Source organism: Lissotriton vulgaris, chromosome 7, assembly GCF_964263255.1.
Source record: "Lissotriton vulgaris chromosome 7, aLisVul1.2, whole genome shotgun sequence".
Classification (NCBI taxonomy): Eukaryota; Metazoa; Chordata; class Amphibia; order Caudata; family Salamandridae; genus Lissotriton; species Lissotriton vulgaris.
The window spans coordinates 1625940651-1625957874 of NC_141695.1; the positions used below are offsets into that span (position 1 = coordinate 1625940651).

General features: G+C 41.6%; 1 pseudogene; it reads right to left on the reverse strand.

Moving 5' to 3' along the window:
- Window positions 1-2991: 2991 nt before the first annotated feature.
- Window positions 2992-17224, reverse strand: part of LOC147706135 (uncharacterized) — a 37020-nt pseudogene continuing 22787 nt past the window's right edge.

Below are 17224 nucleotides of genomic sequence, written 5' to 3' on the forward strand. Positions count from 1 at the left end.
TTGTCTTTTTTGCACTTTTAGAAAGTTGGCAAACACAAGGAGATGATGGACGGAGCGCTGAAACTTTTCAGACACTCACCCCCAGTAACAGATCTGGGTTGGTTCTATCATCATTTATTAGCTTTAGTAACTTGGCATTTTCCTGCCCTTAACTGTTTGGTACCAGCAGCCTGGTCTAGGTCACAAGACAGGGTGTAGTTGGCAGTTGGACTTTTTTTTATTCCTGCCAAACGGCCACACAGTAGAGGGATTAGGTGTGCCTGGATGGGCCATCAACTGGCAGGATGTGGGGGAGGGAGCTGGGAACAGCCCCACTGGCAACTGAATGGGCTGTGCTCTGCCTTCACACAGTGGCCTTATCACCTCTGCATTGTTCATGCAGGCAAACAGGAGTCAGGGTAGTGAAGCAGGAAACTTCAAGCATTTCAAAGGGAGTTCTCTAGAAATTTGGAGATCCTCAGACCAACTCTTCTGTTCTCTTCCTGAATCAGAGGACTGCTTGATGCTGTGGCATGCTGTGTACTCCAGAAGGATGTTTCACTTCACCAGGATGGACTGCTTTGCTGCCTAGAGCCTGCTTTGAACACTCAGAGGCCTCCCCTGCTGCTGAGCCCTGTTTCATTGTTTGAACCAAGGATTACCAGAGTGACTCCAGGGGCTCGTTGGTGGCTTCTTGATCAGAGCCTCTGGGACAGGAAAGACTCCAATCATCTTTAACACGCACCTGGACCCAGCCTTATTGACTCCTCCAAGTAGTTCCCCTCCAGTTTTGGATGCTTGGTGGCGGTGCTAAAAGTGCCCAAATAGCCAAAATCCCAAACTTGGGACTTAGAAATGTTTTGGCTAAAAACTGCTCTGAGAACTGATACCAACCTTCTTGTCTAACCGCCCCATTTTCATCGCCTGTCGGCCTGACTTTTCTGCAGCTCCCACTTCGTTCTTCTCCACAGCATCAGACAAATCCTGTTCAGCAGTCATTCACTAAAGGGTTACCAGGCCACATGGGACTCTTGTCAGCTATAGCCTTCTGCCTCATCCATCTGGGGATTTCCAACTTTCCTAAAAAGAGACTAGGGGTTTGATTAGGATCTTTGAGGACAGGGTTACTCTGTCAAAACCGTGCTGGATATCCTGTCTGCCAAATTACGATTCTATTAAATCCTAGAGAACTTTTAATATGGCAGACTGAATATCCGTCACGTTTGTGATGGAGTATCCCATCCGCCAGGATCAAAATCAGGCCCTAAGTCTTAATGTACAACTCTTCACCACCTGCAGCCTTGACCCACTGAACTTTATTTCTCAGAAATTCTTTCTCTGAATTCCTTCTAAGTCCAAAAATAAGCACTGACCAGGCCCAATCTATTCTTTGTATCTAATTTTTTCATCATAGTCAGCCATTGTTTTCAACTTTGACCCGGTCTCGCATGACTGGATGTCAGCGGTTGGCCCTTTGATCTTTTAAGCACCAGTTTTTACCTAAACTTTAAAAACTCATAACTCTGTTTCTACCGATTTAATTTTTGTCCTTTTGGTGTCAAATAATTTATTAAAAATGACTCTATTTTTCTATATTGGTGTGGGATTTTCTTGTGTTGTGTTTTCACTTCACTACTATTTGTGCACTGAATAAATACTTTGCACATTGCCTCTAAGTTAAGCCTGACTGCTTTTATGCCATGCTACCACACGTTAAGTTAGAACTTTCTGTGGTTTACCCTGACTGGACTTGCGGCTTTTGCTTGAATAGGGGTCACCCCCATCTTCAACCAGCAACTCAATTTCTCACAGCTAACCTTCCAGGAAAGAACTATTACCTCTCCGCAGGGGTTTGAAGCTCTCTATAATGCAAACGCAAATCAATCCAAATCTATGCATGCTCAAAATGGCGTTACTTTTGATACAAATATTGTTTTAAAACAATTTTGCCCATGATGATGTATTATCAACATTACAAATATTGTGTACCTTTATATTAGTCAAACTGTAATTTTACAAATTATATTTCCAAAATGGGGACGTGTTCATAAGCAAATACCAAAATGATGGTGCCAGTAAGATTACTGGACTAAGAGTTAATTGTGAAGAATTCTCTAAAGATCGCAATTTCAACCCAATTAGCCTCTCATCCTGCTCAGGTTGATAAACTGAGTACCAATGATCAATAATACTGCCTTGTATCAATGCCTACATGTGATGCAGATTGCAAACATTCTCTATGTGACTCTAGTTAATCTCGTTTTTGTTATGAAGTACCTTTCCATTTAGTTTCTGCTCTCATTTTTTATCAGGCTATATTTAGCACTAGACCTGTGCGTAATTTTATTAGCCTATCAGAATCTACTCATTTATTGATCTACATGTGGTTTGCAGAAGTTTTTTTTTTATCTAATGCCAGCATAATAGCTTTTTCTTGCAAGATTGGTGGTTCAAGAAGAAATGTCTTGTTAGTACAATGAAACCTGGGCCCAGATTTATAAACGCCTCACATCAGGTTTGTGTTTCTTTTCTAACGCTCACCTGACTGGGTATATTATATGATATGGCTAGATAGCCTTATAATGGAATACATTCACAAAACCTTTATTGGGTCCAGTCAGGGTTGTTTGTAAACCTTAAGCTCCACTCTGGGTGGCTGTGGCATTAAGCCACAAGCCTTGGACAAAGGAACTTAATGTAAGCCATTTAACTGCAACATACCACAAAATAAGAAAAACATACAGCATGAAAGAAACACAACACAATTTGTAAAAATAGAGTGTATATTTATGAATTTTTCTTAATGAGCAAAATCAACCAGAAGGTTCCGGTGATTCAAATTTTGAAATAACTGATCACTTTTAAATTTGACAGCAACCAAGCATTGGTCAGCAAAAACTTTGCAAACTTTCAATAGTTGAAAACAGTTCGTTTTGAGTACTCCAGCAAGGCTTGGGCAAACAAATCCAACAGGATGAAGAGTTAGAGGGCCAGTAAGGAAGCTTTGGACAGTTACCTGGCCTCTAGTGTGTATTCCAGTCCAGTTCCAGCATTTACAGCATGACTGCTGTAGACTACAATGGAGTGGTCCTGATGCTGTTGATGCAGGATGAAAGGATACTCAAATATGATCTGGTTGCAGTTTGGTTGACACAGTTGCCTTTGTGGTAGTTCCTCAGTCCACGGGTGGTGTGGTTCAACTTGTCCACAGAGGTCGGGGTCCAACAAAGTCCTCTTTCCTGGCGGTGGAAGAACAGTGGCAGCTGGGCTTCGTATCTATGGACACAGCAGTGGGAGACAGATCCCTTAGTGGAGGTTAGTATGCCTCTTGGGGGACCAATCCAGATTCTGACAGCACTCATGGGCCTAACTGACTCAAGTACAACTTTTGGTCATCAAGGATTGGTGTTTTGGGGTGCCCTGTGGCAGCTAACAGTGAATCTTCTCTGTTGATAACTTGCCCGTTTGGGCTGCTTCTTCTCTTTTGTTCCTAGAGCTGGTTCCAGGATTTCAGCAGGCTGATCCTAAGAGTCACTGCTCTGGTCTGGGGATCAACTTTCCCCAGGCAAGAAGTCATAGGCACAGTCCACACTTCGCTAGCCCTAAGTCCAGCTGATGCAGTCTAGCAGACGGTACAGCCTCTCTTTGTGCAGTTCCCTGAGAAGAAGAGCAGTCCTTCGTATGTCCTCTTTCTAAATCCAGGGGGATCTAAAGGTCCAGAGGGCCCTATTTATCCTGCTAAAGTGCCCTGAGGGGACCACGTGGTAACTATCCAATTGGCTACCAGGTCCCCTCCTTCTAGGTGATGACTTTCCAGCAATGTGTGGCATCAGACAATGCCAGAGTACACCATTTGTACCACTCTCAAGATGTTGGGACCCTTCCTCAGATGTTAGGAGCTCAGTAGACCACCCTAGAGGTGTGCTACCTGGGGTTACACGGCCTGGGAAACCCATTTTGGGGATGGGTTTTCCTTCTCTGGCCCGGTCTTCTGCTAGTTTAGGGGAACAAATGGCAGCCCCTAAAGAGTGGTATCCTCATTCGCCTGTCAAAGGTGCATTCCTCTTTCAACCTTGCCTTTTTGGGTTAACACCCTGAGTGGGTTCCCTCAAAGGGGAGGGAACACCTAACTCTGCAGCAGGCTGTATTTGATCCTAAGCCTGGGAGTCATTCACCTGTCTCCACAGGCGGGAAGAAAGCTGTCCGTGGATTGTAGCCCATCTGAGACTATTGAACCACTGGGTCACAGAATGGGCAACTTTCTGAAAGCTGCTTTACTTTAATATTGACATAAATTTGACTTGGGCAACAGGTCGGGTTTAATGCCACAATTAATTTGTTACCTTACAGTACTCAGGGGCATATTTACAAGAAAAGTCACGGATCGTGGCGTTAGCCTACTTGGCTTAACGCTGTGTCTGCCACTTTTAAAGCACATTTGTTTCTCCCTGCGCTGGTGATAATTAAAGCGGCCTAGTGCCAACGTAGGCACCCTTTCACAATAGTGAAAGGGTGCCTGCATTATGGGAATGATTGTTTATGTGCAGGAAGGTGTCCCTTCCTGCACATAAACAATCTTAAATGGCGATTTGTAACTTCTATGTGTGCTGCTTTGTGTAAACTCGTCATTTTTTAAATGATTGTTTATGTGAAGGAAGGGACACCTTCCTGAACATAAACAATCATGTATGGTGTTTCGCTCTTTTTCTGTGTGCTGCACAATGCAGCACACATACAAATAGAAAAACCGAGGAGAAATAAATTAGTTCTCCTTGTAGCATCATGTTAAGACTTTTTTTTTGTATTAATTTTGGTGCTACCCCGTATTTACGCCATCTTTGTAAATATGGGGCAGCTTCAAAATCAATGGGACAGAACGCCCACCACAACACCCATTGCCCACCCCTTTCACGCTAAGTATAGCGTGAAAGGGTACCTTATTTACAAGGCACCGTTAAGCCATGTTAAGTGGCTTAATACTGCCGTGTAAATATCACCGCATGAACATTGAAAAAAGTGGCAATCCTGTGGCGATGGGGGCTTGTAAATATGCCCCTCAGTTAGGTAGTTCCAATCAAACGTTAGCCAGCCTGGGGTGCCAGCCAATAACCCTGTGTTAGCCAATGGGACTACTAAACAACAATAATTTGAAGGGTTTGCTACAAGCACATATCTAAGCATACAGGCCCACTTGATAATATATAGTTCCCTGCCTTAGGGCTCTATATGCCTTCCTTAGAGGGTACTTCCATATATTCCAATCACTTAGGTGGGATTAACTATCTAACACAAATTGTGAATGGCTTGAGATAGTAGCCCAATGTAAACAAAGTTGCCCAATGCTCTGCCTTGTATTATTTTGCGTCAAGGGGGCATCCCATGGGTGGTACCTGGGCGTTCCCATGCAACCACCCATGAATCTTGCTGCAAATCCCTCTCTACAATGAATTATATAGACAGGAATTTGTGCCAAACCCCTATTCCTCCTCTAAGCATGTGCAAAGAGGAGAAATGATTACATTTCTCTTCGTTTTTCCCACTTAATATGTATGCTGCATACAAAATGGGTAAAGTCTTAAATCATAGGTTTTATACTGAAAAGGATCCATTCCAGTTCACAAACCTATGCTTCAGCCAACACACTATGGTGCAAGGGTGACTCCATTGGTGCATAGCTGCCTAAAGTGTGCCAACACAGGGCGAGAGCAGAACAGCACAATATCCTACCAGATGCGGCGCAGTTATGCTCTGTCCCTCTTATGCAACGCAGAACAGCGCAGTGGCTTTACATGCTGCCCTGCGTTCCGTGACTTATGGATACATCTGAGCCTTGCTGCGTGAAGCGTCCTTGCATTAGCCATGCTCACTGTGCAGGTTATAAAAATTGCAAAGTGGACATTTGTAATTGTTAGGTAAACAAAGTTACTTACTCTTATAAGCAAATGTTAAAAACGGGTATCTCTTAAAGACAATCATTGTTGGTTTTCATATGGTGGACCCTTGCATAGCACACATAAAACCTGTAGGTCTCAAGAGAGTGATATATTTTGTGCAAGCTCCTCACTATTCTCGCCATGCATTCTATTAAAAGAGACAGCACTTTATAACATTGACTACAATGCTACTCAAGGCTGAGGTTCATTTGATCTCAAGAAAGACAAGCACTTCAGTTTGCTCTAATATTTTTTTAGATTGAAAATGTTCTGCATGTCAGACACTTATCACTGTTGATTCACAGCACATTTCTGCTCAAAAAAACAACTTTGATGGAAAAGATATGATATATTATTTAAACTATGCATAAGGCTGATGCCAGGTGCAGACACCGTCTGGTAAATGGATAAGGGTTTGCATTTGACACTTTGAAGATTGATGCTTCGGCTGATATTTTTAGACATTCTCTGGTGACAAATTAGATTCCCCCTGAGGACTTGTTCTTGGCAGATATACCACTGTGACTAAACGCGGAATGCAAATTGCACAGTGAAAGTAACAGTGCTGAGGTTTGTTCTACAGGAACTAGTACTATATAAATACAGAGGAATTGACACCATTATACAGCTAAAATGTCTTTTATGGCCCAGATGAAATTCGTCTGGTTCATTACCAATATATCGTACTGTATTTGAATGTATATAGTGCTTACTATGGCTGATAAAGTGTTGAAGCACTTTACTGCTGCTCCAGAACCCAAGGACAGTGGAAATCCAGTGGTTATTGGTCATTATTGGTTATTGGGGCTAGTCTTGTGCTCTGAAGGACACTGTTCCTTGCACTTGACCCAAAATATTTGCGTTAGACTTAATTAGTAGGGATTAGATCTAATCATTAATGGGGGCTATTTGAGTTCATACAAAAGATATCTAAGATTAATAGAGAGGTAAGAGAACAATAAGTATTGTTAGATTGCAGGCGTATGGTTTCAAAGAAAGAGAAGTTGTGCTCTATGAAATGAAGCGTGGGCATTGTAGAGAAATCGAGTAACAGAGATTAAGGCAAACATGTTTAAGTCGTACACCCCGTATAGCGACAGCAGAGGAATATGCCTGAGCTAAAGCTCTCGATATTTCCCTGTATATACATTGGACCATTACTTTACGCTTCCGAGCCTGTGTTATTCAGCTCTCCTAATAGAAGTGCTGGTCTATATGTAAACTAAAAAGATGGAAAATCCCTATGCACAGAGAGCATAAAATCTCAAACTAACAGAAAAAAGATGTCCATGCCATGCTATTTGTTAACCCACTGTGAAGTCTAAACATATCAGAGAAACAACTTGTTTGCTTATTTATACCAAGGTATATTCTTACATTTTATTAGGTACAATACATATTAAAAATAGATTGAAAAACAATAAAAACAGATAAAATCAAATGTTAGGTTTCAAAACATGAACAAACATAAAGGCATTACATTGTACAGATTACATTGTTTAAAAAAAGTAGTTTATCAGATCATAATATTCATACAAAGTAGTTTGTCAATGCAGCGTTTCGGTATATTAAAATTCTTACACCTTCTTCAGGACAGTTTCTCAAGGAGCAAATACTTTAGAAGATTTTTCTTATATGGGACAGAAAGGGTAGATATGATGAGCCCTTCGTTGGATGTGTGCTAGAATCAGCTACTCACGTCTAGGAGTTCTGGTCATACTCAGATCTTTGTTCATCCAGGGGAGCCACCGTTCTTTATGGGTAGATTCAGGATAAAATCAATTGAAGATCAAACAATGGTATCTATTGCCGCAGCCTAAAATATAATACTGCTCATTTCAACGGCATATGGTACTTCTTAATTGTACACTAGTAGTGTATGTCGATTTCATGCCAGAGGGAGCAGGGAGGCCGTCAATCCGCATTACGATTGGCTATTAAGTTACAATCACACTCCTAGTGTACAATTAAGAAGTACCATATGCCGTTGAAATGAGCAGTATTAAAATTAAGGCTGCGGCAATAGATACCATTTTTTGATCTTCAATTGATTTTCTCTTCCCCTGTCCGTGATCGGATTTATTAGGGGTCCTCTTTCTGCTTTGCTGGTCTATATGTAGCCTAGTAGCAGACAAACTGTTCACCAATTTTGGGGGCCTATCGAATGTACCTAATATATCTCACATGCAAGTAATGTAATCAATTTCTTCAGTTTTGCATCCTGAGATTGCATGCTATCTGAAACAGCCTCCTATAGATACCTAAAAGCCTGCATGAAAAATTAACACCAATGACTTTAACTTGATTAAATGGTGGCACACAAGATTACTTTCAGTGGACTTTATGTATTGGGAACACAAAGAGGCTTTGTTTAATGGTGGCTGTTGCACTTAAAACATTCTCGACAAAACATATCAATTGAATTACATCTTTAAACAGTAGGCGGTGCTATTTACCTTGTTGTGGGTCCAAACTTAATTTACAATATTATTTAATCTAAAAATATTTTAACAATTTTTTGTTGTTGAATATATATTTTTGATATTTTCCTTATAATTTAATGCATCGAAAATAAAGCTAAACCACAACGGTCTTTGAGTCAACAGTTCTATGTAGCCTGCAGGGTCAAGTAGGGATATCATGTACAAAAGTGACTCCCTCATTATTACTCGCACATCCAGAACACTCCAGGTCCAACTAATACCAATGGTAAAATGCTGCTTGGAAAATCGATACTAGATAAATTACCAAAAAACAAACATGACGGTCTTCAGGAAACTACAAAAGAAGAACACAGTCTGCAGTGTTGAAAGTATACATCTCGAACAAGTAAATGCCTTCATGTTCCTTCGGCTGTCTATACTAGGGATGGGCGGAATTTGCATAATTGCGTTATGCAAATCTCCGCGTAACGGTAAAAAATCTTTGCGAACACGCGGAAATTCCACGAACACACGGAATTGCTTGTTCGCGATGCTTTTCATCCGTTCCCAATCGCTGTTTGCGCGCTCGGGGGGAAATCTCGTAAACACGCATTTTGAGAACGCGAACAAGCATAAAATTTCGCAAAGTCGCGGAAGGCAACATTTTGGGCAATTTCACGTTCTCCTCGGAACGTGAAATTACCGAAATTCTGCAAATTCTGCAAATTCTGCGAGCGGAACGGAATTTACCACCCAGGCCTAGTCTATACCCAACAATCGGAAATGAATCTCACATGGGCAGAAGGCAAAGGTAGAACATGAGCCCTCGTTAAATGCATTCTCAAGTTTGTCTGTTCTCATGATCATTATTTTTTACAACACATTGACCGAGCAGTTAACACCAACTTTGGAAGTTAAATTCCTTACAGAGCAGAACTAGTGAGCTTGGCCAGATACACAACTGAAATAGGTGCAAAGTTTTGGAAGTTACTTCTTAAGCTTCTGGCAGGCATTACCATTGCCCTGAAATGTGACAATGGACTCAACTGCATTCAATTTGATGCCATAAGTCACCTATCAGATACATGCTAGAAAAGGCTGGATCCCAGCAGAAAAAAGGTACTGGATAAACCTTGGAAGGATTGCTTTGCCATGTACAATAAAGCCAGCTATCCCTTGTCCCGAAAGAACGAATCAGAGCAAAGCTCGTTCTGTATGTATCCTGACTACCCAAGCTTAGGCCTTATGACCAAAGAAGGAATAAACAACTGTATCACAAACATTCCAGAAACTTGATCAGGAAGACAAGCAGAATTAATTGGAGAATTTGAGTTCAGAGATCATTCTAGCCTCTCCAACCATACCTGAAGATTCCGACTAAACCCAAGGAGAGTGGACTTTTTCCATGTCCAGCAGTATGCTGAAGAAAATAAAATGTGCTGCTTCACTACAAATTGATCAGAGATAACACAGACATACTCAGTATTTCTAAACACGGCAGAGGGTGATAACAAGATCCTATACTTCTTGCTCAATGACATATCAGAAGCAATACGAGATGTATGGGTCGGTATCTGGTGAAAGCTGGGGCAAAAGAGAAACTCACAAGATACCAGAAAACTGAAAATGTGTCCATCCGTGTAAACCTTAAATGAATAACTAAAACAAAGTTAGATACGTGCCTTTTTGTTTAGCTTTTCTTTCCCTTTATTCTTTATTTGCCCCTTTCAGTTTTAATTGTTTAAAAAATAATAATATCTATTAGATGATGCCCTTGTGGAAACGTCTGGATAACTATAAGCAGAATACAAATAATCAAATGTGTCTACTCAGAAAATTTGATGGGCTTTTCAATGGTATGAGATCCATTGATGTGCATTATTTCCTGATACATCATCTAACTGCTGTTTTTCTTTTGTATGAAATGCATACTTTATTTATAGGCAGCTCCTCGATGCCCCAGGGCTAAGTTCGTGCTTTACAAGGACTATATTCATTCATTCATTATTAATTATTTCCTGCTGCAGAGAAAATTTGCTCATATGAACTGCGGCAGACCTTCATTTACAGGAACACACCAATAATTATGTTTCAGTAATATCTGTAAGAACATGGCTTTTCAGGTGATACATTTGGAAAAGTGAGCTGTAGAGTCAATTATTTGGTCCCATTTGTTTTCACAAATTGTCTGTGGGAGAGGCTCTTCCCTGCACTCCCCTGGAGAGGACTGGGATCTCGCTCTCCACACAATGGTGGTGGTGTGAAATTTCTTTTTCAGGCCTATATCATTTTGTCCTGTTTTTTTCTCCAAATGTTTCTTGGAGGGAAAGCCACTCTCCAACTGAGCTAACTTGCTAGCCTCACTTACTATAAACAAAACAGTGCTGCTTTTCCAGGGCAATTTTTGGATCTCAGTGTAATCTAATCAGTGACGATTATAATATGAGCCAGGGGTATTGTGGAGGTAAATTGAAGTTTTATGGGCAGATTTATCATGGTATTGCCTTTACCTTGCATCCCACAAGGTAACGCAAGTGCAACGCAATACTAATACCAGATTTGCCAAGCGATGCCTGGCCCTGTCGAGCTTGATAAATCTGGAGCACTCTCCATTCAAACCACAGCGTACAAGTGCCTTGGCGTCAGTATAAAAACGCTTAAGAAAATAAATAATCTGTACATCAACCCCCATAACTTCTAGTATTGACCAAGTTTGCTGTGGATCACACAGTCAAAAGCGGCTGTAAGGTCCACAAAACGCAAAAAACAGCTTCCCCTTCTTCGCCCGTGTGTATTTCCCCACTAAAATTGATCAATTTAAACTCTGTTCTACCATCCCCAAACCCGCATGAAAGCCATATTGTAGATTAGATAGGACTGCAGTTATCCTCCGCCCAGTCCGGAAGACGTTCTAGTATCATTCGACCTGCTGTTTTTGTCAGGGCATCCAGTAAGGAAATAGGCCTATAACATCCAGGATCCTATTGATCCCCCTTTTTAAAGATTGGCACAATGGTAGATTGTACTCAAGTGGATAAAAAAGAGGTACGACAGCTAGCAGCAACTCCCTGGGCAAATATTGGCCCCCACAAAGAAGTATTTGACTTGAATAAGTCTACGGGTACCCCGTCTGCAGCCGGGGCCTTACCACTTTGACCTACAGAAAGTGCCCGACTCACTTCACCCAAAGTAAACTGCAGGTCTGAATAACGAGGTAAGGAAACCAGATTATGTTCCCCTTGAGCAATATTATTAGTCACATCGAAATTTTCCTCGCCATTACACACTTTTGAAAAATATTTAATGGCAAAGTCATAATAAGGCCCTTAGAAATACAAGTGCTCCTCTTATTTCTTCCGCATCTTATACTTTCTTTCAAATCTTTGCTTACCATGACATTTTGTTACAGCGGCTCTGAGAGTTGGGGGTCCGAGGGAAGGCCTTGGACTCGTTTAATAGCCACCTAAAGTGCATCTCGGTCCATTGGCTGCGTGCAGCAGACCGTTATGTATTGGAGTCCTCCCAGGGATCCATCTTGAGCCCTATGCTTTTTAATTTGAATGTCACCCCACTGGCCAAGATAATTAAATCCTATGGGTTTGAGGCTGTCTTGTATGCAGGCGACACCCAGCTGCTGATCACATTTGGTCCTGACCCTGCTGACACTATGTTCCGGTTTCAAAACTGTATGACCCACATTGACAGCTGGATGGGCCAAAATAAATTACAGCAAAACAACAGTAAAACCGAGATCATTCTGTTCGGTAGGGCTGAAGACTATTGGTCTAGCAGCTGGTGGCCCTAGTCACTCAGCCCCTGTCCATCTCAAAAACAAACCGTCTGCAATTTGGGAATTACCATCGACAATAGGCTGTCCACGAAAGCCCATGTGAACCGAGTATTAGGCACCTGCTATGCTATTCTACGGAAATTACGAAAAATCTTCAAGTGGCTACCAATTAAAACCCGTGAGCCACTGGTGCAGGGCCTTATCGTGAGTCGCATGTACTACGGAAATGCCTTATTGGCCTCTATAAATGAAGATCTTTTCTCCAAACTACAGATTCTGCAGACTACGGCAGCCAGATTAATTCTGGACCTGCCACCCAGATCACCATCCGGCCCCAATCTGAAACTCCTCCACTGGCTTCCAATTAGGAAGAGAGGGCAGTATAAAATCTTGTGCCTAACACACAAAAGCTTTTATGGCAATGGCCCTGGCTATCTTGAAAAAACACTGAAAATACCAGCCTGCCTGAACCCTGAGGTCTAGCACTAAACCTCTTTTAATTCCTCTGCGGATCCGCACTGTGCGCAATGGAGGTCGCTCTTTTTCTTATCTTGCCCCCCATCTTTGGAATAAGCTCCCAGCCCACCTTATATCCATCTCCAATAACCTTCATTTTCATAGAGAATTAAAAACATGGCTGTTCTCTAATGAAATGAAATAGGATCCAGGTAGTGGAACTGTCTGCAAGCGCCTTGAGACCTAACAGTGATTTGTGCGCTGTTTAAGACTTTTTGACTTTTGACTTTTTGACTTCTCACATATTCAAAAAGTATAAATAAAGGTGTGGGTGCAAATAGCTTGACGATCACCACTTCTGCAGAAACATATATTGACATTTCCTACCTTTTTTGCTTTTTTCTAGTACTTTTTTTGCATTTCAATTCTAGCCCCACTTTGTCAAAGTGATCTAACTGAATTGTGCTGCGAATGCTCTGTTTTGCCGAGTGGCCTTGACTGCTTGTATGTGATAGAAGCGCTTTTACATGTGCTATGCAAAATTATAGTATTAATAAACAATTTCCGAGGATAAGAGGAATGAAGATTTATATGTGCACTTTAATTATAGGAAAATTAATCTATGTCTTTTTAATGTAGAGTGAAAGCTTTCTCCTAGAACAGTGACGTTAGCTCATTATCTGTGCCTTACCCAGGGCTGGGAAGATGAGTGTCACTGTCAGTGTTTCAGATCAAACGCTCATGCTTAACATTGCGCAGTTTTGAGTTACACAGGGAGCATGCTGTAGTTGCCTGTATGCACAGCTGTCATCAAGTTAGCAGGAATTTCATTTAACACTTAGGGTCCGATTCACAAATTCATGCTTTCCTTTACACTGCCCAGGGGAGTAACACAGGTCTCTGCAGCCCCTGTGGTGGGGTGGCCCCTACACCATCAGAGGACCCCAAAACCTTCAAAGAGGCCCCATTCCGACGAAGGACAATTAATTTCTATGAGGGATCAGAGACTTAGGAGCACCTCTTCACATTACTTTACATTACGCCACTGACTGGAATTCATGAAACAAACCCTTCAGGAACAAATCCTGCAAGAGTAACTGCAGTGCTTAATTTGAGCCTGTGGTTTCCGGTGATCGGCATCAATACTTAATTGTTAACACCAGAGCTTGTAACACTCTGCCACATGGTGGCACTGTCTGTCTAATTTAAAGATGAGCACAAAAACAATTGTTTATTAATTCAATATACATTAAAAATTACTATGACTGTTGCCCAAGCCAATATTATAGTTTTGGGAGTCTGGATTAGGTTGAACGGTCACTCTTGGAGGAGTGTGATGATTAGTAATTGTGTTGGTACTGCCTTTAGCAGCCCTGGAAGGAGCAAAATAGGGTGCAAGCTGCATTGGACTCCTGACAAGGGCCCTGGCACTTAGTTATTTACAAATTAAGTACTGCGTAAATGGGTGCCCTATAGTGTATTCCACTTTCAAGAATGTAAAGAAAATATGCAAGAACTCCCAAGCAAGTGGGGTAGGCAGTGGCAAGTCATCGGCTATTGCGGAAGAGTGTCGCCCCACTGCTTTTGAGCAGTACAAAGTAAAGGAAATATGAAATCATAATAACTGAGTTATTATCATTTCATGCTTCCTTTGCTTCGGGGCTGCTCTGCTCTGCTCTCGGAGCAGGGCAGGGGAGGAGTGGTGTGCAATGACTGTTTGGTCAGCCATCTTGGGCCGCCCAAAAACGTCATGCACACTTTCCAGCGTTGTGATTGGGCAGGGGAGCCTCGGTGCCTACCAATCACCACACTGCATTGCAATTGGTCAGGGGAACCTGGCTGTTCTTCCTGACTTCCTGTCTCACAAGGAGAGCAGGAGCAGAGACGCAGGATCTGGCGGCAAGGTAATTGTATATATTTTTTATTTTATTTCCATTGCGCAAACACCGTTCCCCACTCCACCCTCTTCCCCTCAACGCCCACCGCCCCGCCACCCACGAGTCATGCCATCCGCCACTGGGGTTAGGGGAAGTGGGCAATGCATGCTTAGCCTTGTAAGCTTGTAAGTATCCAGGAAATTCCATGTTTGCGGGCATTCACAAACTCTGATACAGCCCTTCATCGCCAAGGAAATGATCGGATATTTACTCCAGTTAATGATGGAGTAACTCCCCTTCCAGGATGGAAAGAAGAACAGATCACCTCAGAGACACAGGAGAAGGGAATTCTGCATGTGGAAAAACATGTTTTCCCATTGGAGAAAAATCAGTTTCTAAATGTGTGCATTTGAATATCAGGCTCCCTTTACCTAGCCCATAATTATACATACAATTAAGCACAAGGGAAATGGGAGCCCCGGGCATGTGTCACATGAGATTCCAAGTAATACTCCCACACCTGGTGCAGCTTCTCAGAATAACTGTTAGGAGTGTTTTTGAATTCCAACATGGAGTAAATCACCCGCCATTTATAAAAGTACATTCGCGAGTGCACATTTTCTACTTTGTTTTTTTTTTTTAATTTGCCCCAGAGGAGGTATCTTTGACATTACAAGTATGTTGACGCCTAAAAATACCTAACTTTCCACCTTTCAAGCAATCACGAAATCCTTCCTGGAAGGCGTAAAAGGTTTTACTACTGTAGATTTTCCCCCAACGAGGACCGAGAAATTCACAGCAGCATCCTACATAACAGGTGGGATGTGGCAGGAACAAGGTGTGGATAGCTTTGTAGATATGGGAATACCCACAAACGTCTATGTTTGTACTAATTCCCAAACTCTAATTTAATCCTTTCCCACCATGGAAATAGGAAGGAGAATGGATCCCCTCCAAAATTGGAGTCGGTTTGGGTGAAGGAGTTTCTACATGGCGAAACATTTTCCTCATGGAGAAAAGAATAAAGTGCAAAATTGGACTCTGTAAAAAATTATGCATTCGCGAAATAGGAGCTTAAGGAATATCTCATGATATTGTTTGTAGTATGCTGGCAAAGCTGCTCCAGGCAGTCAGGACATGTTTGTGAATTCCAAAAAGTAGTAAATCTGTGCTTATGTATAGGAGCACTTTTATGGTGCAAATTTATTACTATTTTTTTATTGGGCTCAAGGGTCATATTCACAAAAGCATTTTGGAATTTGTAAAGCAGTGAAGGAATACTCCTGAAGGACTTTTTTACATACTCTTACACATCATTGTGAACTGGCCCCAACACGTCTAAAATTGGAAACACAATGGGAATGCTCAGAGAATATTCATATACAAATAGTACAAATAGAAAGGACTATGCCATGTTACCATTTTTTTACTAATAGGGACGTTTCGGGGCAAATTCACCAAGGTATGTAAAAGAGTACCCCGTAGTACTACATTTTGTACTCCTAAATTTTTTGTGAATCATTCCCAATAATTGGTATCGTGGAGCAATTGACAGGCAAGTACAGCATTACAATTATAGTATCAACGGATAACTGAACATACTTTATCCTTAGCACTGAAATTTCGGCAATGTCCATTTGAATAGCCAAAACTTTTACTTCCAATGGCCCATTAATTGCAGTTACTGGGCCCTTAAGAATTTTGATTTTTGTCATTAATCTGCACAAATACAATCCCGGCTGTAATGCAAGTACCCTTGAACTATGGTGCAAACGTGCCTGCTTTGGCGCTACGCAGCACAAAGGACACCAGTGCCAAGAGGTAGCAGAAATGCACAATATCTTATTAGATATGGAACATTTCTGCTGTCTCCTTTTCACGTGACAAAGTGCAGCAACGTTGCTTGTCGCCCTATTTTGCGTCAACAATTTGTAAATCTCCCCTTAAGAGTAATTTCTCAGGCCGCATTACTGTTTGTGCAGGAGGCAGAACAAGAGGGAATATGGCACCCATAACAGAATATGTCTATAAGGGTATTTGGAAATATAAAAATTTTCATTTTCGAAATGTTTGTCTGAAACTGATCTTTTGCTAAATTGGGAAGATGTATTTTATGTCCATTTCACAAAATCCTCTCTGATTTCAAGGGTTAGAGGTATAGTTATTTACCCATATTGTTCATTCAAAAGATGTTCTTCTACACGTCCAAGAAACATTTCCAGGGAATTCAAGGACTCAAAGCGATGTGATATTCAATCTACAGTGTGATATTTAATATTCTCCTTCCCATAGTAAGGCTTAGGCTTAGTGAAGCATGATCCGAAGGCACTCCAACCGGTGTTAAGGTGTCTTCTGCATTTCTCAGGAGAGGTCTGGAATCCATGTAGAAGTCAATTTGACACACAGACCAGTTTGAAGTTTGTATGAGAGTTAGATCACTGTCATTAATACGCAGAGGTCAAGTGAAGGGTGTAGCAGTGTGTTCTCCTCATTTCATATTTGCCATTCTCAGATTGCCTTGAGGGCTAAGCTCCTCTCTTACTTCTCGAGTGACACTTTCCATTATGTTTCTCAAATGCTATCTATAGAGTGTAATCCGAACAGGCCTCCTTAGCATATCCCTCACTTCCCACAATGAGGCACAGTCATTGTGCGGCTTTACCTCCATAACTGGATTTGGCGGTATCTCTATGCCATTACTGTTCCATCATGGGATAATGATCTAGGAATGGGGAATAACAAACAGGCGTTGGCTTGTTGCACATC